Source organism: Dromaius novaehollandiae, chromosome 2, assembly GCF_036370855.1.
Source record: "Dromaius novaehollandiae isolate bDroNov1 chromosome 2, bDroNov1.hap1, whole genome shotgun sequence".
NCBI lineage: Eukaryota > Metazoa > Chordata > Aves > Casuariiformes > Dromaiidae > Dromaius > Dromaius novaehollandiae.
The window spans coordinates 28,737,039-28,763,388 of NC_088099.1; the positions used below are offsets into that span (position 1 = coordinate 28,737,039).

Below are 26,350 nucleotides of genomic sequence, written 5' to 3' on the forward strand. Positions count from 1 at the left end.
TCCCCAACCTGTCCTTTAGGGACTAAGAGTCTCCAGGCATCTGTCTTTTTCTAGCTCATCTCATTGCCCTCTGGCCCCTGTGAAGGCAAAGCTACAGTTCAGCATGGAAAAAGCTAAACAGTTTTCCTCTAAGCTTTGAAAGCTGAGAAGTAGCGTTAGATAGTAACCCTGATATATAGTTCCCTGGAGTAAACCCATCTTCATTTTGCATTTTCTGCATGCTACAAAGCCCCACTGCAGGACATAGCTTCCACTTATGCCAATAGGAATCTTTTCACTTTACTCAATAGACCTTCAGCTCAGGTTCGGCGCTATTTCAGTGAGACCCCTGGTTACCCAGAGACTCCAGGCTGGGCTCATCTTAGTAAGTTTTGATTTTAATATCAGGAAAAAATACAACACATACAGCCTGGTCTTTCATTTACAAATAAGCTCCTTCTCTACTCCTGCAATGAGATATCTGCACAGATTTCAACAGGTACAAGTTATCGCATCAAGTAACATTGGATAGTTTAACCCCAGTCATGGAAAGGGACCTCTATAGTCAGTCTGCCATGCCAGGGACATCCTAGGCACAAAGTAACTGAACTAAACATTATTTCATTAATGAAAAAAAAATCCAGCAACTCTGAAAGAATTAACTAATTGTCTATTACTACTGCACTATAGCACACTAAAGTGTGGCAGCCCCAGGCTCTTCCCAAACAAGCAGCAGCACCAGCCTCTTGCAAGTCAGTTCTGAGCCAAGACAACCTATTCAAACCTCACTAAGAGTTTGATAAATATTTAATTTACCTCATAAAGTTGCAACCTCCAAAAACAGCACCACAAAAGAAAAACATTTAGCATTTTGGAACTCCTTAAAAGCAGTACAGCATAAATAAAATTCATCAGGCTGGCAAGGAGGTCTGAATAGATTCTTCTTGGTTTAGGACTGACAAACAGCAGGTAAATTACTATTTACTGAATCTTTGCCTGGCATGTATATGTTGCAGGGGTGCCTGCGTCACTGAGTTACAGCATTTATTATTTATAGGCCTAGAAGCACACTCTGTAAGAAACTGTTCTTCCTGCAGTGCTTTTCAACCAAAAGCATGTCTCAGTTTATGAAGAGAGCACAAAAAATTCCATGCTTGAAATGACAAAAAAAATCCTTCCTTATATTAATAAAGTATGTAGGGAGACAGCGGAAGCATTGGGGTTCTACACACCAAGAAAATCTGGGCTGTGCACATGGAGGATGACATTTTGATTCCACAGAAGCTAACATTAAAACTGATGTCATAAGGACCAAGACTTCAACCGCACACTGAAAACCCCTAAGCAAAAATTCCTTTTTTACAGAGGGAAAGATACTTTTTGAAGAGTATCTCAATGGTCAAACCCCACTTTCCTCAGCTGCTTCAAGCAACATGAGGCTTACTACGAGGCTTAAGAGAGATCTAGGATGGAAATTTTAGGTAAATATTAGGTTTATGAAGATATATGTATGAACAAATATATCTTACACATACACACTTAGGTTATATCTCTACATCAACCTGACAAACAAATATCTATGACAGATATTTATTCTTTTCCTTCACAGATGTGTGCATATTTTTATACATATAAAACATACTTACTATGGAAAGGTACACTAGCCATCTGAATTCGCCATTATGTAAACTATTTACTCTAACAATCCTTCCATCCCCATTAGGAATTGCCCTAGCAGCACTGCAGGGAAACACTGGCCTGCTCCTGCAGTTATACACAAGGCACGGTCAGATGACCGGCATGGGAGATGTGCCTGCTAGACCCCAACGGCAGGAAATGTTTTTGGTAGCTGTGTGGACCCAAGCTAGGTGTCACTTGTGTTCTTTCCAATTTCCATTTTGCCATCAGTAATGGTCAGCAAGGTGACACAGATAAGCCAATTCCCTCTCCCACAGCTGTGCCAACCTATATATCTGCAAATGTAATTAATACCCATATTTCCGTTTCCTTTACGGATATAATTCATGCTCACAGGAGCAGCTTGGTAAGAAAATGTTGTTCACTTAGAAACAGACATGAGAATTCATGGGTAATACACTGTCTGAAAGACCTATTGTTCATGAGTACTTGAAATTAGAAATACTGCTATGTCCTAGGCAAACTGAACAGCCACACCATGGTGTTTCTTGCTTAGGAGACGGTAAGATCATCTGCCCTCTCTCGGACCATACTTAATATTAGGCCTTATCACCACAACATCACTTGAAGAAACGCATCTCCCATTTTACAGATGAAAAAACTAAAATCAGCAAAGAGACCTGGAGAGGGTACACCGCACCAGCAACTACAAGTATGCTAGCAGTCTCTTGTGAAACACCCACCATCAAACCCTCTTGCAGACCCCAAGCTTGCATATGTCTCCACAGGATCTAGGGCTGAAGACAGCAGCCAGGGTTGCCGAGATCAAAGGCAACACTTTAAACATGCTAAAGATCAAAGGGACAGGGAGCATTAAGATACCATCTCTGTCAGTGTTGCTCTGAAAGAGCTGCTGGCAGAGCAGCTGTAAGCCTGACATGCTTTGCTCCCAGCACACCTTCCCCCCATCTTCTACCCCCCTCCAGAGCAGCTTAAGCCCGATGTCCTTTGCTCCCAGCACACCTTCCCCCCATCTTCTACCACCCTCCACACTTGCCATGCAGATGGCCATGAGCATCTTGTGTGCCTGGCAGCCCCACTGCTGCCACAATTTAGCCTGAAGTTGGAGGCTGTCAACATGGACCATGAATCTGGTCTTGAAGAAAACCAGAGTGGTGCTGAAGAAAAAGGAACCCTTCTTCCCCTCTTTTGAGATGAAAAGGGTAGGCATAACCAGCAAGCCTCTCAGAAGTCTCTCTCAAGAAATTAAGATGCAAACAGTACAACAAAAAACAGCTCTTCAAGGGAAGAACATGCTTGAACGTGAACATCTTGGGCAGGGGGAAAGGTAAGTAAAAGAAGAGAAATAAGAGAAATACAAGCTGTCTCTTATGCTAAACAGGATTCTCAGGCATTCGACAGACCTGTAGTGGTGAACAGCTAACAAGCATATTGAAGCATCTGAAGGATGGGGGTTAAGATCTCCAAGCATTTCACTGTCTTCACTGGATTATGCATTCATTTGTAAGTGGGCTGCAGTCATTCCAGTACTGATAAGAACATCTCTGTCTAAGAGCAGGATTACAGCAGGACTGTTCCTCATAAGTGCCTTTGCCCTAAGCTTCTGCTTTCTGTTATGCTCAGATATTCGTGCTTTTCTAAAAACAAAGTCCTAATACTTCATGGAAAGAGCTCCACAATGAGGCAGCAGCAGCACGTACAAACTTGATCAAAACAGCAGTTTTAATCCAAGCTGGAGTGTGTGCTTCAGTTAGCCAACCTCTCAGAAATGCCTGGAGGTGAGCAGCACAGCAGGCATGACAGGAATGTAGTTCAGAGCCAAGGAAAAGAATCTAAATCAAATCAGGGACATAAAGTTTTACTACCATTTTGAGTCCCCCAAATTTGCAAGCAGATAGTTATTTCTTGCAACGCCCCCATTGGGCACATTTGTATATCATAGCCTCCCATTTTAAAGGGATGCAGTCAGCATACACCCCAACCATTGATATAATAGTACGATTTAAAAACTGATAAGAGTACGATATTACTGGTCATCTCACATCTAGTGTAACCAGTCAGACTGATGCTAAGGGAGCATAAAACATCCCTGTTCTGGGTTGGTAGCATATCCCAGGATTGCTAATATTCACATGTAGATTCAGAACAGAGTAAGGTCTCACAACTCCTCTAAAATAAGTGAGATTGGAGCAGAAAAAGGTGTTACCTGAGGACACAGGCCACAGGACTAAAAAATATCTTCTGGCCAATTTAAACACGTCCTTAAAATTGTTTTCTGATTAGTCCTTAAATACTTTAGTCTGACTTTCCCTGTGGAAAAGGACAATTCCTACCTTCTCTCTCATCTGATTACAGTATCATCAGAGGGCCTAGCAGAGCAGTAGTAACACATGGCTGTGGGCCAGGCATTTACTGCTTCAAATGTTGCTCTGAGGGCTACTGCTGCTACTGACAGGGGGAAGAGAAGAAAGCAATATGAATCATCTTTCTCAGCTTTCATGTGAACCACTGCATGCAATAGGGAAAGTGTGATGAATACACTGAGTTAGTTGTACAAAACCATTCCAAGTCTGCCAGGTGTCATAGGCAACAATTTACAGTTCAATAGCTAAGAAGAACTACTTCATGCCCTTGGCAGCCAGAAAATTCATGGAAGAACTATTGCATCTAGATTTATTTATCAAGGGTAGAGTAGCAAGATGAAGAGGTTTTAGACCTGATTCAGATTCTTTTGTTTATGTTAAGACTTACTGTTCTATTTATCTGAATAGTAATTAAAAATAAGGTGGTTAAATTTTGCCCTCTAAATAAGACCAGTAAATCAATTTGGAAAAAAAATTCGTCATTCCCCTGCAGCCCGCCTTCTCACTCCATCTCTCTAGAGGTTTCAACAGCCTCATAAACAGCTGCTCTGACATTTAGTATGAAATCCAAGAGGATGAAAGCATCAGAGAAAAGGTAGAAAGCATCTGTTGGGAGGCAAACATCTGAAAACATGATGAGAAAGTTGCTATTCACTGGTGGCCCATTGACGGTGGGAGATTCCTTACCCAACCTTGACATGTCAGCTCATTTCTGTTCTCTTCCGCTCTATACGCAAGAGCTGCTACCTTTTCTGAGTCAAATCCTGAGTCAAGTATTTGGGAGTGAGAATCTCTTAAAATAACTGAACGGTAACCTGACTGTCACTGTAAGAAGAGCAACAGAAGCCTGATAAACCAATCACTGTGTAAAACAGTCCCACTTCAAAATATGTGCCTCCATTCCTTATACATGGCTCTAGATCCATGTGCAGATATTTATGAAGCCAAGAAGAGCACGGCCTTTCAGCTACTTAGCGCAGTATTTCAAAACATCAAGGGCACTGTAAGCAACATCCTACATCAAGATGTGCTTCCTCAACTCTCAAGATTTGATGTGCCAACACAGTCACACCAGGCCAACAGACAAATCTTACAAGGGCCAGATTAAAACATATCCTAGCAATGGCTCAGTTTTTGCTGGAGTTTGCAGCTGACACAGCCATTCCCCACAGAAGCCCTCTCGCTGTTACGGAAGCCCTGCAGCACTACCCAAGCCCAGCGTGGGATGGAGTAGGTCTGATCCCTCTCACTTGCAAAGAATTCCCAAGATAAGCCATAGTAAAAATCCATCAGTCCTACCCTCAAAGAGGACAGTTCTTGTGACCTTGGAGAAAAGACAGGACTCAAGCATACTCATATATTGGCCCAGGCATACCCATCCCAAGAGCCTGAGGGGGTCAGAGAAGAGAGGCTACACATCCCAGGCACAACCTCCCTGCCTTGACCCATCCAACACCACCCTCTCCACAGCAGACCCATGTGTTTATAATATGTTCTTACAGGAACAGACTGATGGGGTAGCCAGCCCTCCTTCCCATGCAATGGGGTTAAAGCTATAGCCACAAGAAGTTCCTCCAGCTTTCCTATGAAGGCTCAGTCTGCACCTGTATTAATGCAGCAAGTACCTGAAAGGATAAACCAAGTCAGAGGTTGTAGACTGACTAGAAAAATAGCCATTTTGCCAAGTGACTTAAGGATATACAAAATATCCACCATTTTTTTTAATATCCTGATGACAAAATATACTAAAACAAAAAATTCTTCTCTGATTTATTTGAATACATTTAATGCTTAAAGACAAGCATGCGTTTAATAGCCCTATGTTTCCATGGGATACTGACATATACATAAATTAAGCAAGGACTAAAGAGCTTTTTGAATAATGACTCGACTTTGACTTCTGTGCTAAATTTGTGGTTAAAGTGTGTGTGTGTGTGTGTGTGTGTTATGAATACTATAAAATTCATATAAAAGGTTACACTTAATATAGACTCTATATTGTTCTTAAGTTTAGACATGCATTAAAAATGATTAATCAGTGACTTTATAAATTTAAAGGAATTAATTTCAATAGGCTGCTACCTTTGCAGCTTTAGTTTTATACCTGTGACACAATTGTTTACACAGTCAGAAGCCACGGAGCTGTGAAACCATATATAAACCTGTGTGAAGTTGTCCCAGATAACCTTACAGGAGAGGGGAAGGGGACAGCAACTCCAGTCTTCATTTTCTATTAACTCTCAGGTCTCTGGATGAACATGAGTAATAACCTAAGCAGCAAAGAACAAACAGCCAGAAGCAAGGAGCAGGGATAAGAAAAAAAATCATTAAAAAGTGATCAGCATCAAGGGCCCTAACTTAGCTAAAGGCAGTAAAAATACACATGCACAGCAAACCACCTCATCTCCTCAAAATGAATCTGGTCATATAATGTTAGTGCTGAATAAGTGACTGCTGTAGTGCAACATCAGCATGCCTCTTCAAAAGGACAGGGTATTTCAGCTGTGTGCTTGGAGGTCAGATAACCCATTTTCCTAGGTGTTTCTCTCCCTCCTTTCTAAAGGGGCAAAATACACAGCAAATTAACCTCTGGGCAGCTTTTTATCTTGCACCTGTCATCATCTTCCTTCACCCCACTCCTCCCATCCATTGTGACAGATGAAAGGGAAAACATGGATGCTCCACAACAAAATTCAAGTAAATTCAGAACGACAGGAATGCTGGCCTGAGTCTGGTTTGGCTCAACAAGGTGAACCTGTAGCATGGTGAGTCAGTGCAAAAAAACAAACAAACAAACAAACAAACAGGTCTGTGAATCTGATGTCACACACTTTTCTGGAGGCCTTTTGTGGAAGGCTTATTTGCCTGAGAAGCAAGCACTAGAAACTGAGCTTGCCAGTGCAGTGGGACTCTGATTCTCAAAGCGTTAACCTCCCACTCAATTTACATTACAGGTGGGAGAGCGGAAACCAATAGCAAAATAGGACATGAAGCAATTCATGGCTATGTAATCTCCAGTGCACCAAAAGGCTCATCAGTGACTGCCCCATGCATCAGGCTGAGCCATGCTATAACTAAACTTGAATATTTGCTTGCCAATAGTAAAACTCCATCACATCCAGGAAGTCTTTCACATTATAAACTACTCCTTTTCAGAACACGGAGCACAACCCTCACCTTGAAATTAAGGGAAGCTTTTTCTGGGCACAAGAAGAGAAAGAGCTAAAAGGTTGTAAGTTCCCTTACGGTGTTTATAATTGCCAGGTTATTATAAGCAAACTCAGCTTAGATGTTTCGTTGGTCAGCAGTGGTCCAAAATTCACATACAGCTTAAGATTATACATGGGCTTCTAAGCTTAAAGAAATCAGGGTCTAAACACTCAATTCTGTCCCCCTTTCAGAGCAGACTTTCATACTAATATGCTACTGAAGGGAACTGAACTTCTGTCAAAAATAAATGTTATTCAGAGAACAGCATGAAAAATTGGGCTCTAAAACACTATGGGTGAAGTTTTAGCACCAAAATCAATGCAAGTCTCACAGCATGACCTTGAGAAGTATGTTAAAAAAATAGCAAAAACACCCTAAGCAGGCTGAGTTTGAAGACAGGAAGTTCTTAAAAGCGAGAGGGAAGCTGTAGAGTCTGCTTATTTTCCAGCCAGTGCTAGCCACAGGTCTTCATAAAGTAACCTTTTAAAAACTATATGGTCTGCTGATTACTGTGTCAGAGAACATGACTAGATGAATAAGAAAGATTTCCTGTGTGCAAGCCCCACTTGATACAAGAGATACAAGAGTACAGTTCGGAAATTCATTACAATTCCCTGGCCTCATGCAGGCATGGTCCTGCAACCACACAGCTCTGTGCTGAAGAAAAAGATGGTTCCCTGAAACAGAAGTGACCTATGCCAAATTTACACAAGCAAAACATCCCCCCAACCCAACAAAAATTTCCAACCAAGGATCCAAACCCCAGAATTCAGCTGTTCTTTGCTCCTTGAGTAACAAAGAAGCAGACAGATCAGACTTCAGAGATACTTTTCATGCTAATTACAAGATAATAGTTTAAAACAGAGATCACATCAGGCCAACACCTCTCAAAAGTAGAAATAATAGCATAAGTGAATTGTAAAGGTAAACCAGTAACACGAGACCTTCATTTCTATATCACTCCAGTAACACAGTGGAAAGAAAACTAACACCATGCACAAAGAAACCTTCATAACCAAAAGATGAAAACATTTTTATTGTGAAATACATTTTCTCAGTTGAATTTAAGCAATTAAGCTGGATGGATCAAAAAACACTTTCTCACAAATACAAAAAGAATTTTTTTCACATAAGCTTTTATTCTTCTCAGTTTTAATCCCCATCTCCATATATGCCTTGTTTAACACCAAAATGCCCTTCAGCCTCTTTTTACAAACCTGTGGCCTTCAGAAAACCTAGCAGCTGAAGAAGGGGCTCCAGGATTCAACTGTGAAGAGAAGTCCATCTCTCAATGGTTTTCTAGATCTCAGTTTCAATTTCACATGGCAGAGTCAAAAGCCAGAGGAGAAGGATACTCACAGGTGTGCTTTGAAAGGAAAAGTCATGTTAGTCAGTCATGATGGAAGAGGGGAACGTTAATTGTTTCAGAGGTGGAGATTGTGCAGCACAGCCTCCCGTAAGTATGAGAAAGCACGTATTGGTGCGTAAGACAGTAAAATGGCAATTAAAGCTGCAGGAAGGATGAAAAAAGTTGGTGAAACTTTCTACTTTTTGGTGGGAAAAGCTTTAAGAGCCAAAGAGGCAAATTACAGAGCCCTTCACTTACAAAGCATTTCTAAGGAAAACTTCCAAGTTAAGTCCAGGTATCCAACTATACTTAGATTCAGATACGTTTCTCTCTCAAACACAAACAAAATCAAAAAAGAGGGTATAGAAGACATAATCTGAAATAAAGGGAAGGAAGAAAAGAAACAGGCATGAAGGGAAGAGAGAGCAAAAAGAAGATACACTTCAGTGAAGGATGTGCAGCAGAAGAAGGTGCAACTTTCAGAGACTGCACCAAACAAGAGTGGGAGATTAGCTTTTTGATCGGTGTTTAAGCACTAAGGAATCCCAGTCATAACCCTGAGAACTTATTGTGCTGTATGAAGTAAGCAAAATCACTTAAAATGTAGGAGATTGATATAGGAATTGCAGAGCTAGCTGCAATGTTGTGGGACAGGTCAGAGGTATAATGCAGTGAAAATGAACGATGCTACAAAATCAGTGCATCAGGAGAACTCAGCCCACCATTTCTCCTTTAGAGTCTCAAGGACGCAAGAGGTACAACATCTAACTCCACACAAAAAAAAAATTAATAAAAATATTTCCATCTGTACACGCAAATGGTTTTTCCCCTCTCAGTTCAAATGCAAGCTCAGATCAAGCAGGAACAGCTTCACATCAACAGAAGCGCATGGACAGCATTGAGAGCTAAGAATATGCTGCTTCCTCAAAAAGCAAACATGCCATGGAATTCAAAAGAACATGAAACACAGCATGAAAATGAACTAAAGTGGAGAAGAGAAAACAAAGCAGAACCAAAGAGTGCTTCAACTAAAGAACAACCAGAACAACAATCAGATGAAGAAAAGATGTAGACCCACTCTGATCAAAGTAGAGTACCACCAGCAGCCAGGAAGGGGGGGGTGGGGGGGGAAACCACAGTCCTATTTTGGGAAGCTTCTCGGAAAGGTTCATTTCTCAGACTAGCAGAGGTCAAGCCAGTGTATGGAAATAGGAATCTCTGGTCCAAAGGCTTTTATCCTGGGAAGGAGATAAAGGGGCTGAATGTAAATTGCTGAAAACCTTTACAATTTTTCCAGTTTGGAAGGGAGGAGAAATTACAGCTCTTCCCTGTAACATCCCCAGCCTCCTCCACTGCTTCAGCCTCCTAGGCTGAAGATGCCACCCCATGCCATTCCCGCCAACCACAGGCAAGGTGCTCTGCTCATGGCTGGCAGACATGGACACAGCATGAACACAGAGGAAGGGAAGCACACAGATGCAAGGTAACAAGCACTGAACCATTAGGGTTAAGCTACATAAGCACATGCTGGGGAGTCGAGGTCAGGAATACCCAAAAGCAACGCTTGCACTCCTCATAGAGCTCCATTCCAGAGGACTGAAAAAGGCTCATTTCCCTTTCCTACTTCAACCCACTAAAGCAAATTAATCCCCCTCTCATGGCAAGAGCTTTGCCTAGCCCACACAGCACAGTACCAGGTAGACACACACAATGGAAGGAACTCCTGTGCTTAGAATTAAGCACATGCTTAACTACTGGCTGTATCAGTACTTGTAACCATACATCCTTGTGGGCCATGGATTTGCATTCTTATGCATCTGTCAACTTTCTAGGATGTGCAATTTCTCATCCTGCCTGTGACAAAGGACAGCAACACCCTGCTCATTTCTCTTGCTCTCACTACACTGCAGAAAACAGAAAACAGATTTCTCGGTAGCAAGGTGGAAGACAATGGCATCCCCCTTTCCCCCTCTGATAGTTTAGCTATAGCATATCATCACCAGGCTTGAGGTAGAAAAATTGAAAAAGACTCAAAGGAGGAAGGAAAAAAAAGTGTGGGAAAGAGATACTTTACTTTCAGCAACAGAAACAAACAAACAAACAGTTGCAGGTCACATAGGAAAAGAAATTCCATATTAATTGTGATCTCAGAAGAACAGACCAGGATAAATCCATGTGCAATTCCATGCGTTTCAGCCTAAATACAGGAAATCAACATTACCCTGTATTTATGAAGGGCTTAGCTTTATGCCTGTCCTTTGAACATCAGTACTACTCACACATACTTCCTTGGTGCATTTTAAATACATTACTTATACTGTATACACACTATAAATACAAAATGCATAGCAGTATATTTATGTACCAGCAAGCCAAGATTTTAAACCAACAGACTTGAGTGCTCACTGACTTTCAAAGACAACGATTGCCTATTTTCTAACCTGTTTCTAAATTATATATAGGCTGTGTATCCCTCCAGTCAAACGAACACTGATAGATTACATTCTGTCTCCTGCCAGACACTTCAAGTAATCTCCGCCCTCCCACCTCCTCGTCGCATGAAATAAAGATGAAGCACTGTACAGTGTCAGTCACACTGCAGATCCATCCACCACCTGCCTGAACCTGGAATAACAGAACGGATGTGTCAAGAATATTAGAAGTAGAAATCTTTGCTGCAATGGACTCTGGCACTCTCAAAAAGGATGCCAGTACATGCCCTACACAGCTAGAGTTGTACTAGACTGCATCTAGTTCCTCCCACAAGCTTCTCCTGATGGGATTGCTCTCCTTCCCGACTGTCTCTTTTATGCCTGGACCTGTGATTTTGTCTGCATCTGTGGACTGTGATACATTTAACGAACAGCACGGCATGCTCCATGAGCTGGCTGTCTCCCAGCCATGGTGCCTGCAGGAATGCTGCCTGCAGTGTTAAGCCCATTGCAGATGTTTGAGCACACAAGCCCCCTTTCTGACCTGCTTCATTACCCTTACCCCAGCAAGCTTGCCCAGAGTTAATTTAATGTGTTTATGAACTAGACCAGCTTCGCTGCGCTGCAGTGCTATCAAACATGTTAGAGACAGAGAACTTGGCCACGCTCCATCTCTGGGGTTTCCTCCAAAGTCCACTTGTTCTGATGGCAGCTGAGGTGGTGCTTAATCAGAAGGACACAGCTCCATCCAACACAACCTGCCAACACCCACAGAGAGCTGCTGTTCTCTCATATTGACTCTCCTGTACCCCAGTCCCTCTCCTACAACAGCACAGCAGCTGGATGATTTCCAAGTCACTTTATCTGAAAGTCACAAAGTATGCAAGAGAGCAGAGAAGAAACAGTGGTTGTCCTTTCCTATCTTCAGGCTCTGCTGGTCAGCTTAACACTACTTCTCTCCACAGCCACAGACAGGCACCCACAGCCCCCAGGCCAGGAAGTAACACCAAGGAGACACTATTCCTGCTCCAGCACTGCCTGCACAAACAAGTAGAGGCAAGTAAATGCTTTCCAGTGTCCTCCTTAGTGAACTGTAACAAGAGTCCCCTGAATCTGGGGACCGCTGCCTTCAGTTTACAACACCCATAGAAGAAAGATTTTCTCTTCAAGTGTGACTTCCAGTTGCATCAACATTTATGTAGGCTCTAATTAGCAGAAAGTCCAGTAAATCCACTAAGACTTTGAGAAGGAGAGGAGAAAGAGTTTGTGCTGAGGACTTGCACCTGAATGTTCCCTTGCAGGGCAATCCCATCTCTGTTTACAAACATGCGTCCTTCCACCCCATATATAAATAGCTGTATTATGCTTTCTCCCAATACTGTATAAACTAAAAAGCTTAAAAGTTTAAACACAAATCACTTTTTATTGATCTGGGCAATTAAAAGTTGAAGAATGATAACAAGTTGTGGAGTTTATCTTGTTTTCACTGGCCTAACTGCCACTCAAGGTTTCAAATTATGGCAGAAAAAATGAAGAACAAAAAATGAACTGCTTGTAGTTTGTTTGGATTCTACTTCACAAAGTACAGAATTATTTTTGTCAATGTGTTATGAAACACAACTGCACTGTACACATCTGCATCAAACACAAAGTTGCTTTAATGATTTGAGTATTAAACCAGCAAGAAAAAAAAAAAAGATGTACTTATACCAAAGCAATAAGCAGCTCTGAAATATATGACCTGTTTGCACAGGTTAGTACTCATCTGCAAAAAAATCTTAGCTCCTTTTAATACAGAAGTACCTGGAGGCCTCCTAACAAGTACTGAAGCATTTTGAGACCTCCCTTTTGAGGAGTGAGAGGGAAGGACTGGGGAGTAAAGGAGAAAGAAAATGCTGCAATTTAAGTGTGAGAGTATCTTCAGAAGGAGAATCAAAGACAGTGAAAGATAAAGTGAGCAACCCAGTGTGAAAGAGAGAGAGAGAGAGAGAGAGAGAGAGAGAGAGAGAGAGAGAGAGAGAGAGAGAAATCAATGGTAAAGCTGGGAATGGACTACAAACCTCTCAAGTTTAATTCCAGTACCTTAGATGCACTATCTTCCTTAGTTTAAGGTTTACTCATTCCACTTTCTTTATAGAAAAGTCAACCCTAGGCACTATAAATGAAATCCTGCAAATCAAGAGCAATCAAAATTACATTTTTAAGGCTAACTCTTCCCCTCTCTTCTTTCCCCCAAGCTCCCACCTTTCCATCTCAGAATTGTCAGTAGTTGTCAGCACATCGTATGAGAAACTCATTTGAACATACAATATAACTTGACAGGCAATACATCAGAAAACCTAGATGTGACATCCGCAAATTCCACCAGATGGTCCTGGATCATATCCATCCATTAAAGGAAAGAGAAACAGAAAAAAATAATTTTTGAAGAAGAAAAAAAAATTGTATATTCTGTTTCCCCCTTTGTCCTATCCATGCTGGGAAACACAGAATAGCTCCACCTCTGCCCTCACCATAGTATCAATATGTGTATTTCATTCTCCTACTCTACGTAAAGACATTCAAAAAAAAGACGTTGCTCCATTAAAAGGCAGTATGCACTAGTAATAATAATGCTTTCCAACTCAAAAAACTGTCTAACAACTCTGGAACCTAGTTCTGCTCCATCATCCACATGGACTCCAGCTACACTGAACCCAAGCTCTTTGTCTGGAGAGCAGCCATGAAATTAGAGCAAAAACTCCCCATTTCCCATTCTCCTGATCTCCCTGTTGCCCTCATAAGGAGCATAGATTCAATTTTCTTTCAAGCTCCCTGCAAACCTCATCAGCCTTTGCAATGGGGTTATAATACAGCCCTTTTGGGAAGAAACCTTGAACTGCCTTATTTGCTATCAGCCACATGAACGGTAAAAGCAACTGAGACTCACAGGCCAGAGACTGCCAAGGCCTAACCTCAATGCAGGTAAAAATGCCCTTGATACACACTGGAAGCTCAGACTGCCCCAAATCTAAGGGCTTTTCAGCAGGTAGAGAACACAGTCAACCACTGATTGTGGCTTTGAGCCCACGCAAAACACAGCGCGGAGGAAGCAAGGGAGGTCAGGGACAACTACAAACAGGGCTCTGCACCACCCTCTGGGAGCTCAGCACAGTCCCACGGCACAAGACACCAGGTTCAGCAACAGCTCGGGGGAAAACTCTCCGCCAGGAAGATAGTGAAGCTGTCAGTGCTCTTCAGATGAGCATCACCAAGCTGGCCGCAGCTCAGCTGCAACAGAAGTGACAGACCTGTGAAACACAAATCAAAGCCAGGCTGTCACTGCCTGAGCAGAGACTGGCATGGATACCCTTCCTTGCTCCTGCTCTGCCCTCTCTCTTCAGTAGTTGTCCACAGAGGTATGTGGACACAATTACGCACAGAAGAATGCCACTCTGTGCGTAATTGTGAAAAAAACAGCATATCCATGTCATTGCTGTCAGTTACACAGTAAAGCAAGTAGATATGAATCTGGATGCATAGACTGAACGAAGCTGATGAATAAGGTGGTGCCATTTTACCAATCATTTAGCAGGACAGGACTGTGCTTTGAAGTTCTTAGGAAATCTGAAAGCCTCTTCCAATACAAAGATTGCTGCTGTGGTGGAAGGTAAATCCACTCCCTACCAGTACACAAGCTGCACTCCAAAATTTTGGACCTAAATCTCTTCTTTGGGCCTCAATTGCAAAACCAGTTTCTACCAAAAAATTGGACCGAACCTTTAACAAAGGACTATTTCTATATATTAGAATTAACTATTTTCTTCTTCCTAAGGAAAGTTCCTTTCATTATACACTCTCCTTTGCTGTTAAGTAAAGTGCACTCTAGCAGCCAGAAACATCTGTGGAGTGGAATACTTTACTGCACCGGTGGAGAACTGGGTTGCAGCTGTGCTTTAAAAAGGTGGACTGGACTCCAAAGATTAGTAATGGAAAGAGCTTTCTAACAATGGCTGATGGGTACTTGCTGACTTACACAATAGCAGTTTGTCTCAGCCCAATCCATTTCACAGTTATCACCTGTCTTAGTAATAGAAGATGCTACTTTTACCTCATGGTCTTAAGAACCAAAGGTTTACAAAAAAAAGTCTAACCTCCCCCCTCTTCAATAAAGCATATCACAGGTTTTTAACTCTGTCATTTTTAGCACAGAAGAAGAAAAAAAAAAGTCAGTGAAATTTGGAAATTTTTTGTGTTGTACTGCTGGGGTTTCAAATGCTGCAGAGGAACACAATTAAGTTTATGGACACTTCTGACTGGAATTTAAATGTTGTGACAGCGCATAAATAGTTCTTAGAGATACAAAAAATAGGTATTTAGCTTAAAGTGTGTATTCTGATTCAAACCTAAATGGACATTACCTTTTTAACAGGGTGCCTTTTGTCAGCTAAAACATTTTCTGCAGATACTAGACAAAGATTTTTCAAAACATCAAGTTTCTACAGTCAAGAAAAAAAAACAGCTTGATATTTAATTGTTTTCAGTAAAAATACTGAAAACTGAAAGCATAATATTATTATATATTTAATGTCACTGGTAAAAATGTCAGCTCTTTCTACTTTTTTGATAGTGTAATTATATCTCATTAGCAAAACAATGAAAGCACGGGAAATCAAAGTCCAATCAGCTGTTTATTTTTATTTATTTATAGGCATTCCTATAGTGCTCATCACCATAGTAACCAAGAACCATTTTTTCTTCCTGTTCAAAGGAAAAGTTGTAATTCTGAAATGTGATGCTTTGATGTTACAGTGCAAATAGGTACTTATGCCCCATGCTGAAAACACTTCCACAAGTGCTTCAAGTACATGAATAGACCTAGGTCAAAGGCAGGGGGAAAAAGAAACAGAGAAAGGAAAAAAAGAAAGGAAGCAAGTCAGATAGAATGAAAGAGTAAAGGGTTGTCATATGAAAATTCACAGTGTACTGGGTCCTACAGAAAAAGTTATGACTTCCCAGGGCTTTTTTCCTGTAATGGTATATGACTGGTTCAAGAAGCATAGGTCAATTAATGATGAGTTCACAATTTTTGCTGAGGACACTGGTGAATATTCTTGAACAAGGTTTTCTGCAAAGATAGTAGCTTACAAATGAGGCTGTAGAGGTCTTCCCTTTTGAGAGCAGAGAAGTCAGGAGCCTTACTTTGACAGCTACTCTCTTCTGATCCCCCAGCAATTAGTCATTATCAAATTCCCACAGAATTAATAGACCTTTTCAAGGATGCCATCTTCTCACAAAATATTAAAGGAATGAGTAAATTAGGACATTGCTCTTGCATACACCATTATAAAATGAGTTACTAGGTATATTAGGCATTTGCAGTTTCCCCATGATGCTCTTTCTACACCCAAGCACACAACTACTTTTCCTATCTTCAGAAAAGATTTAAATTGTTTTTAATACTATTTCATGTGCTAGCTTTTCACCACCCTATGAAAATAGAGTGTATATATATATATATATATATATATACACACACATACATATATTCTCTCCCTCTCTCTCACACACACACACAACTTCAGGTACCTTTAAAATTGAATGAACTAATTAAGACTGAAAGAAAAAAGAAGAGACCTTTAGCCTGTTTTCATTTTGTTATATAAAAAAAACTTAGGATCAAGACTTCTTCAAGACACAGGTATATAAAATATTACCTTCAACTTTGAGTTGAACCTATATTCTTCATATACCTATATATACCTATTCATATACCTTCCAAATCAATTAAATAAGGATTACTTGCGCCTAAAGCAAACTCATAAATCTCTACACAAGACTGGTGGTTATTTCATAATCCCTTTTTCGAGCTATATTCTATATAGGGCAGAAGCTGCACACATGACATAACACGTGACACACGTGACAAGTCCCTTATCTGGAGAAGCACCAGTTGGCATTGCTATCAGAACAGACCAGTTCTTTTAAAGAAGACTGATGAAGCTATTTTTTAAAAACACCTCATAACATTACAGATGAGAATCTGATCTCTGCAAAGGTGAGCTGTGTTGCTCGATACTGCTGGGAGGTGGCTAATGGAACTGAAGCGTGTGAGACACAGATCGTGTCCAGTAATTGGCTCTGAAAATTGACAGTTTAAATTCCACCATGCTGAGTTCAGTGCCCTACTAGCTAACTCCAAGGGTGGGCAGAGCCGAGGGCTGCCTAGTTCAAATGCGAGTGGCCACCCTTCCACTGCTCGTATAACCAGGCCCAGTCTGCATGCTTCCCTTCACACATGCTTGGAGGCAGAAAAAAGAAACCTACTTTCTTCTAGCACCTCACACCTACCTCTCTGCTGCTAGGACAGGGATGAACAGTTGCAGGAAGGAGGAGGCAGAACAGCATGGAAGCAGGCAGCATGCTGATGGTGGAGGAGAGAGCGTGCCCTACCACAGAAGGTGAAGGAGCCAGGTGAGGACCTAAAAGGCAGAAGGAAGAGGGTCCCATACTGTGCATTCACTCAGGAAAGCAGAGCCACTGACCACTGCTAGCCATCATATACATTACATGCAGACTGTGCAAAGTCCCTCAGTCATGGCTGCTGGCTTCCTCAAGAAGGTGGCTAGCAAGGAGGGAGAAGTGTCATCCATTTTCCTCAAAACTCCACTGACCCTTCCCACTCCCACCCCCCAAGTTTTATAGGCCCACAAATCCATTCTGCTTCCCGACCCCCAAAACTGAATTCTGCAGCTATCCAGGATGACAAGCAAAGATGTAAGTGTCCCACACAAGTGAAGAGGCAATCTTTGGTCTACACGGCTTAGAAATTTCAGTGTGGTCCTAGTTCTGTGGTCTACTTGCTCTCATTTGAAAAACCTTCTTTTACATGATTCTTTCTGCCTCCCACTACTTCGTAGAAAAATCAGCTCTTCCACTGTCTAGACAGACTCCTGTTGGAAAGCCATTTCAAACAGGAAGCAGGTCTTTTGCTGAGAGAAATCATCCATGGTTCTGTTTATTTCAATAAAATGATAGTTTCACTAGTGGAGGATGTCTAGGTCTGTATGTTTTAAAACATCTTCTAAAGACCTTGCTGTGCTAGAGCACAGACCAGATATAAATCTGTTAAGAACTCTGGGGAACAATAATTGAATGTGGGTTGCTGTCACAGGGAACAGTTTAAATACCAACAGCACTTACAGGAGACTTTATAGCAACAATTTTTAAGAGGAAGAGAGGGGGATGAGAACAAGGGGAATGAAAGTATCCATTTTCATTATTATTCAAATGAATCTCAATAAGTTCACAGTGCAACATGACTCAGGAGCTTGGAAATTTAAATGGAAAGAGAATTCCATATACTCAATCCATTTTATACGTTGCTTAATAGGGAATGGGCTGTAGGTAATTAATCCCTAAACATTAACCAGGTAGCTAGACTGTATGTTCACAGCATACTTTACAAGTGTTGGAGGTTGAACTCCAGCTTTGATGATAGCTCATTAAAACACAAAAAGGAAACTCCAAGTAAAACTGCCACCTTGGAAGCGTGAACCCTTCAAAAATGTGCTTTTGCAGAAAAGCAGACTGCAAAACAGGTTTCCTAGATCCAGTCCCCACACTTGGTATCTACCAAATTTATGAAAATGACATTGCAAAATAGAGCTCCAGTCTTACACGTGATGTGTTGATACATCAGACTTGTTCGGGGGAAGAGGCTTGATTCTGACGAAGCCAAAGAGAAAGCATGTTTAAGTCCCAGGGGATAAGAGCTGGTTCTCAACTAAGTCAAGGCTTGAGCTAACAGGCCAATCTGTCAGTTCAACTGTTTCAGGTTTTGAGATCGCTGTTAAAGGAGACATTACTGTTTTATTACCAAAGTCAACAAATTCTTCTGAATTAGCAGTCACTTAAAAAGTCAGCATTTGTCAATAATTATCCAACTATGGTACTGGTGTGAAAACACCAATATGTTCCCTTGCATTTACCAGTTGTTCAGATACAGTCATTATTATCATCACCAGAGAAGAATGTCTCTCTTCACTATCAAAAAAAAAAACTAGCAGTCATTATCTTAGTAACACATATAAACATTAAGGTAATCAGAAAGGGAGAGAAAGCAGCTATGGAGCACAGTGCTCATGAAAAACAGTAGCTCAGTAAGCCTGAACTCTAATAACTATAAACACAATACACATGCATAACATGCAGAACAGGCATATGCAACTCAAACTTTTCCACCATGCTTAGTCAGCACACAGTAATTAAAAGGGGAAAGAAGCAATAATTCAGCATCCATATCCACTGGGGCCAGATTTGTAAGGAGTGGAAGCATTCAAAGCTGAAGACAGGTGTCTAGGGGGATTCCCAAGGTACTCAGGCATCAAGGAAAATTGTCAAGAGAGCCTAATTACATCTTTACTTGCCTTGATACACTTTAAATCTGCAGCATCTTTGACCTCTAATGAGGTTATTAGAGATTTAATTGAACTGCATTTCTGTGATGCAGGCAGCTACCTACAAAAGCCTGTCCTGAGAACTTCGGCTCTCGTTATATGTACATGACCAAATAACCCTCACAACCTCATTTTTTCTCTGTTATTGGTCTGGATCATGGTTGCTCCATGGGTTTGAAGAAGAAAGGTTTCTTCTTCCAAGATTTCAAGCCTTTTTATTTTAACTCTTCTGCCCCTCCTCACCCTCACCAGCATGGCCTTTGACCTTCTCCCACGGACCAGCTACAGGACTGGGGCCTTACAGAAGGCAGACCTGAGACAGGACCCGAGAGGTCGGCGCGGGGAACTGGAAATCTCAGGAAAGCAAGGCAGAGGGAGGCGGAAGGTGCTGGCCCCTCAGGGGACCTTTCCCCCTGCCGTCTCAGGCTTGGGCCGGGGGGCAGCACCTCCTTCCCCACCACGTTGCTCAGCACTGCCCTGGGGAGGCACAGTACCACTATATGTTAAGTTTCACAGCTAAAGCAATAGTAAGAAAGGAGACGTTATATAAAAATTAAAAAATAAAAATAAAAAAAATCACATTTCTCTCTTAACCACCACGCCACCAGTGACCACGAAACAGCCCCCCAAATTCCCAGCCTCCCCGCCGCACACACGCACTTCACTCAGTCCCATTTCTCCTCAAAAAACGAAGCAGCCCCGGAAAGCCTCCCCCCGGCTCCCCCTTCGGCCCACGGCTGGCGGGGAGGGGAGCCGCCCCCCCCAAGGCCGCCCCACGGCCGCCCCACGGCGCCCCCCACCGGCCGCGCCGCGCCACCTCACCTGCCGCCCGCGGCGCCCCCGCGCTGGCAACCGCTGCCGCCCCCGGCCTGTGCCACCGCGCCGCCCCTAGCGCCTCCTCACGGCCTTCCCGCCCGCGGCGGGCGGCACCACCACCTCTTCGCGCGCGCGCGCGGCCGGCCGTTGCTCGCGAGGGACCGTGGCGGCGGGGCGGGGCGGCGGCACGTCCCGCGGGGGGGGGGGGGGGGGGGGGGGGCACTCCCTGGGCCGGCGGGGGTTTCGCGGTCGCTGCGCATGCGCAGTGCCGAAAGGCATTGTGGGGGCTGTAGTTTGGAGGCCCCTAAGGCGCCCCTGCTGAGTTATTCCGTTTATACAGGCAGAGCAGGGTGTGGGCGGTTTTCGTGTTGTTTAGGGGCTCGCCAGGCCGGTGTCCCTTCATCACTCCACGCGTGTGGCCCCACTCGGCTGTGGGCCTCGCCAAAGCCACAGACATGAGCCCAGGGCACTGCCAAGCCTTGGCAGGCCACTTTTTTTGTTGTTGTTTTCAGAAAAAAAATAACACTACCATCATCTATTTTGTAATGGTGTGATCTGAGGACAATCAGACACCTTTGGGTTTTTTTCATGGGCTCCAATACTTTTTCAGAGGAGGAGCGGTCTCCTCACCTTCCCAAGGCCGCGTGGTGCCCGGGCTCAGCCTCCCTTTCCCCCAACCTTTCCCTTTTCTGCTTTCCCCCGCCTGCCACGTTGCTGCGACCCTCCTCTCCCGCTCCCCCAAAACTCTCTCCACTTCCGTTTCGTTTTCCGGTTTCCCTGCCGCCATCGCCCCGTGCTGCCGCTCCCGGGTTTCTCCGGCTCCGTCCTCGAGGCTCGGCTTCCCCCCGCCCGGACGTCTCCCTCCCCACTGCCGCCTTCGGCGGCCCCTGGCTCCGGTTATACGAGCTGAGCTGGAGGGCGGCCCTGCTTCACGAAGGGTACCGGCTTCGAATCTGTCAGAAAAACCCAAAAACCAGCAGCCGCCTTTACCAGGCAGAGGTCCCTTTCCAGCAGGCTGCAGCAATGGTTGGGCACATGGCGAATTTTAATAGGGTTCAGAGTCCACCAGAGACTGCTACCTTGAATAAATAACTAAAAACTGCCAAAAAGGTAGACTGAACTGAGCGAACGTGTGCAGCGTGGGTGCTCAACCCAGCTTTCCTCAGAGTTGAGTGGGCTTTTGTCACCCGTTTTCCTGAGGCCTTTGATTTGCCTTGGGAATTTGCTGTTTCCGCACCTGCTCAGCACTCCGGGGGAGCGGGAGGAACAATTAGTGATGCGGTAGCATCTCTCGGGTTAGCTGCTGTTTGTATGCACAACTAAATAGTCCCACGGTGACAGGATCGCTAAAACCGGCGTGCGGGAAATTAACATAAAACTTTTAGCTGGTGAAATGTTTGCCCCTGAAAAGCTGATAGTCGTCTGGGGAAAATCAAATTTAATAGCTTAGTACTCCTTCCTCCAGTCTCTCTCTCTCTGTCTATTGCAGATTGTATAACTAATGATCCAAAGAGCTATCTTGTGTAATAAGAGCTATATGCAAGAACTAAGGATTTTCAGAAATGCTTGTTGCTACTCTAAATTTACTTTTGTTAAAATCTATATGAATTTTAGTGTCAACCTCCTGTGGACCTATACAGCAAACATCAGGCATTTGAAATTAATTTTTTCTGAATTCGTTCATGAACTATTACATTAATGAAATCCATTGCAAGAGATCCCAGCTACTAAGTTTCTCATTAGGTTTGTGAGTTATAATCCAGTCTTAAACAGACTTCAGAATGCTGGATCTGTGTCCTCATAACTAGACCAGTGTTGCGAAAGCATAATAATAATCAAAATCTTTTTCATTAGCATGTGTTTGAATAAAATGTCACTATTTATTTCAATGGTGTTTAGAGCTCTCTATTAATTTCCGGAATTCGTGAGTAGAAATCTTGTCTGGAAGCTAAGATTTAACAAACACCTGTTTCCATATTCACATTAATACAATCTGCAGTGCTGCTTTTCTTCCTTATCATAAAATATTTAATGGTCCAGTCAACAAAAGAGACATTGCAGTAATTTGAATCAAGTAGCCAGTCACATAACACAGACAATGAATGGCCATAGACACAAACATAATCATTAAAAAAAAAAAAGTTTAAATGTGTTTGTATGCAATATTCATAGAATTGCAGTGATTTACTATCATGTCTGTTTCAGAATAATTTACAGTGGGAAAAGAGCATATTTTGATAAACTTTTCATGCAAAATAGTTCACTCACCATTCCTGGAATATCAAGTTTGTGGAGCCACATCTGTTTAAGTGTACCACCTATAACGGAAGTGTTTTCTTTCATATGAGGTTTTGCAGGGAATACCTAGTGAAAACAGTATGAAAATGCTAGTAGGCTGCTAGCAGGGCGTGGTTCTGAGAGCTGGCCCCTCCGGCAGAGGAGAGGAAGGGGAAGGGAAGGCTGCTTTCAGGTATTTTTTACATAGCTATTCTGTTGTTGAGGTTTCAGAGAAAGCCCAGCCAGGCTGCCTTTCATCTCCCCAGGTCTCTGGTGCAAGGAGGCAACACGGTAGTGGCTTGTCTGATGCGACAGCCCCCCCGGACCATGCTCTCTGGGCAACCACGGGGCAGAAGGACCATGCTGCCAAGCAGCATAAGCCACCTGCAGGAGCAAGGAGAGGAATTTAGTGAGTCGTATGTTCCCCTTAGAGAAAAAACAGCTAGTATCCTTTCAGAGGTGAAGCCTCTTCTCTCTGACAAGGTTCACATATGTCCGGTTGCACTCAGTATTGTCCTACAGAGTAGCCTCGTATGTGTTGCTGTGCAATGTTGCCTCAGCTCTGTTCATCTGTCAATTTAATGCCTCTGCTCTCCACCGGTTTTAAGCGTTTCTCTGTGTGCTGCACAAATAGACATTTGGTGGGCATCTGTGCTGAGTTTCTGCTAACCTTTATACACTAGGGTATACAGAATCTTTTCACGGGTAAAGCGGTTGTTACCAGGGTCTTGCAGGGATTGAGGCAGACAGATTTTTTAAATGTCAGCTTTGTAAATTTTTTTGGATGGGGGAAAAAATGCAAAACCAAGGGATGTGACAGTTTGTGTGGTGTAGTCACAGCTCATTAGAGCTTGTGGGCCAACCAATCAGTATGTAAAAGTGGAACAATTTTGGATGAGTACCAGTGATTTGAGTCTTGTAAAAGGTAATAAGCGACATCCATGGATTGTACTGCCATCTGATCATCCTGCCAAAGAGCACTATTTCAGCCAAAGACGTCAATGAAACCACTTGGAAATAAAGGCAGAATGTAGCTCTCTGCACATTTGCTCGGCATACTGTAAATGCAGATGGAAGAGACAACAAAACTGAGAATTTTGAAAGTGCTACATGCCTCAATCCTTTCTTACAAATTTATGAAATTCACTAAAGGAAAGATACATATTAATACCATTCTACCTCAGGTATACTAATTGGTCTGGATGTGCTGCACACTTTGTTCCCTCCAAAGAGCAAGTTTCATTAGACAGTCTCTCTCTTGGAAAATCCAAGGAGTTACCCCAATCTCTGGAGTATCTGACAGCTAGTAGTAGCTGTGGCATGATGAGGACCTACCCCGATATTTTTTTCACACTCTGTTACCAATGACGTGCAAGAGTAGTAAATGAAATAAAAAATCTGCTCTTGCTGCTGAGCAACATTGGCTGTGAAGTGACTCTGAAAAGGCAGCTGTGATCCCAATGTTTTTACTCCCTGAGCCCGAGGACTCGGGAATTGTTGGTGTTGCCAAGGAAGTTTAAGGCTTCACTCTCTTGTAGCAGGCATAAGTGCACATGCTGTTAAACATGTAAGCAAATACAATGACCATTCTATAGAAAGAGATACCAAAATAAAACATTTAAGCATCTCAGTTAAGGCTATAAAGCAGTTTAGCAGTGATATTAAGAGAACAAAATGAAGAGTTACTAGCCCTGGAATCAGGCCACTGACCCACGTTTTCTACCGCTAGCCATCTGATTCCACTGACCAAAGAAGTGAACATCACGTGGCGATCTGTGCCTGAGAGATAGCAGAGCTAAAAAGAGAGTAGCTCTTTTCTAGCTCATCGTGTAGTGGCAAGAACTTCTGATTATTTTTGGAGTAGTCTGCTTTGTTTGGGACAGAGGATACCTATTTCCAGACTACATTTAATGGTGGAGAACTAGTAAGCAAACACTTTATTTAGCAATAAATTTATTTAAGAACATTGAATAGGCAAGCTATAGATGGATTTGAGACATAAGGAATTATCTCTGATAACAGTGTTGTATAGAGAATCATGTGTACAAATTTAAGTAGATGTTCCTCTTAAATACAGAAAAAAACTCGCACTGATCTAATATCATGACTAGGTGCAGGTCTCCACAATACAAAAAAGGAATACGTAGTTCCTAATGACAATGAATAAAAAAGATAGGAAAATGGAGAAATTCAGTGGCAGTCAGCATCAATAAACGTGCCAAAAGCTTGTGAAAGCTCTCTGGTATGATGCAGTGACTGTCTCATGAAATATTAGCAGCTATCCAAAACTGGGAAAGTGTGAAAGTGTTGTTGCTGTATACATTATCTGAGACACTCATGCCAATTATAGACTTGCTGTGAGGAAGAGAGACATTGGTAATCATGACAGTGACTATGTTCTGGTGTCATGTGAATATTCTCAGGCAATTATTCAAATCAATCATTTCTTGCCTAGGTAGGAAAGATTCATCACTCTTAGTACCTCGTGTTGTTCAGCAACTGAATTGATGATGCTTTGCTATTTCTGGTGTTCTGTAATCTGCCCATTTAAATTGACAACATTTGATACATGGAGTTACTGAGGTGGAGAACCGTCCAGTAGAAAATGGGATACGTGGGCTCAGGTCTGGTAAGAAGCATTATACAGGTCATTTCTTCTCTGCGCAGAGCACTGTCAAAGCCTGAGGCAGTTTCAGTGGTGCCAGGAGTGATGCCTGTTCCTGCTGGTGGGGCAGAAGGGTGGATTGCTCAGGAGCAATATCTGCTTTATTACCCTTCTTCCATATGGGATGGACAGGAGACCTGCCCAGTGTGTGCCTTGTCATCACAAGCCCTCCAGCTCCTGTGCGTGGTGTGGCCTGTTGCTGGGAATGACCCTGGTGACACCTAGTCAATGACATTGCCACATGCCCATTCAGAGGTGGTCTGACTCAGTTCCCCAGCCCTGTGTGCCCTGTCCTGTCCTCTCATATCTCCTGCTGTCTGTGAACACAGGTTCCTAGTTTCTGTTCATGCTCTCTCTCATACTCCCATCTTTTCCAGTGCGAATTCCTCTAACTTCTGCTCTCCTGTTTGTTGCTTCCCCTCTCAGATTTGCTGCTTTCCCAGCCTGTCCGTCCTTGCATTCTTTCTACCTCCCTTACTTTGCCTGTCTCCTTGGTTGTTTTCTCCGAACCTTCCTGCACCCCTCCTCCTTAACTGCCTCTAACAAACACGCTAATGAGCACTGCTACCTGCAGGTGCAGGGATGACTGCATGGGCAGCCCGGTGAGGGAGGTACTGAGGGCATCACAGATGTGTCTGAGCTGAGCACCCATAGGATTGACTACTAGTTCCAGAAGAATTATTTTGGGGTATATGCAATGTATGTGTATATTCACCTAATCATTGCAGTCCATACTGTAACTAATTGAATTTGCAGAAAACATGATGGCATTCTACAGTATGAACAGTGTACTTTTTTTTTAATGTATTTTACTATTTAAGAGTGAACATGCCAATGCATAAATTTCCAATCAGACACAACCACAGGAAGAAGTATAACTAGTGAATTTACCATATCACTTCTGGTAGAACATCTCATTGCAGATGGGTGCACCCTTAACAATATCTAAGGTAGGACTCATCTAGCTTTAGGCTCCATCAGGATAGAAATCTTCATCCAAGCTGATTGTCTTGACTCCTTTATAGTTGGTGGGGGGAAGAGACACCTCTAGAGCGCAGTTCAACATGCCCCAGCTGAGCTGACTAAAACCAGTCAGATGAATCTGCACCTCTCCACTGACTGTAAATCGGCTGCAGATGAGATGACTAACCTGCCGACATCTA

General features: G+C 42.8%; 1 protein-coding gene and 1 long non-coding RNA gene across 4 annotated transcripts in view; one reads left to right on the forward strand and one right to left on the reverse strand.

Annotated features, from left to right (window-relative positions):
• Nucleotides 1-20,435, reverse strand: part of POMGNT2 (protein O-linked mannose N-acetylglucosaminyltransferase 2 (beta 1,4-)) — a 33,688-nt gene extending 13,253 nt beyond the window's left edge. Inside the window, exons 1-2 of one of the 3 annotated variants that reach the window (XM_064506114.1) lie at nucleotides 17,322-17,449; nucleotides 8,429-8,577 (exon numbers count right to left, since the gene is read on the reverse strand). The gene's annotated coding sequence lies outside the window, so the exon portion shown is untranslated. Of the gene's footprint in view, nucleotides 1-8,428; nucleotides 8,578-17,321; nucleotides 17,453-20,251 lie in introns of those variants that run through there. The other 2 variants (XM_064506113.1, XM_026098781.2) reach the window with 2 other exon arrangements.
• LOC135327456 (uncharacterized) lies at nucleotides 16,910-19,876 on the forward strand. Its single transcript, XR_010387599.1, has 3 exons — nucleotides 16,910-17,028; nucleotides 17,336-17,444; nucleotides 19,682-19,876. It is a non-coding gene; the product is annotated as an uncharacterized LOC135327456 (long non-coding RNA).
• Nucleotides 20,436-26,350: the final 5,915 nt, after the last annotated feature.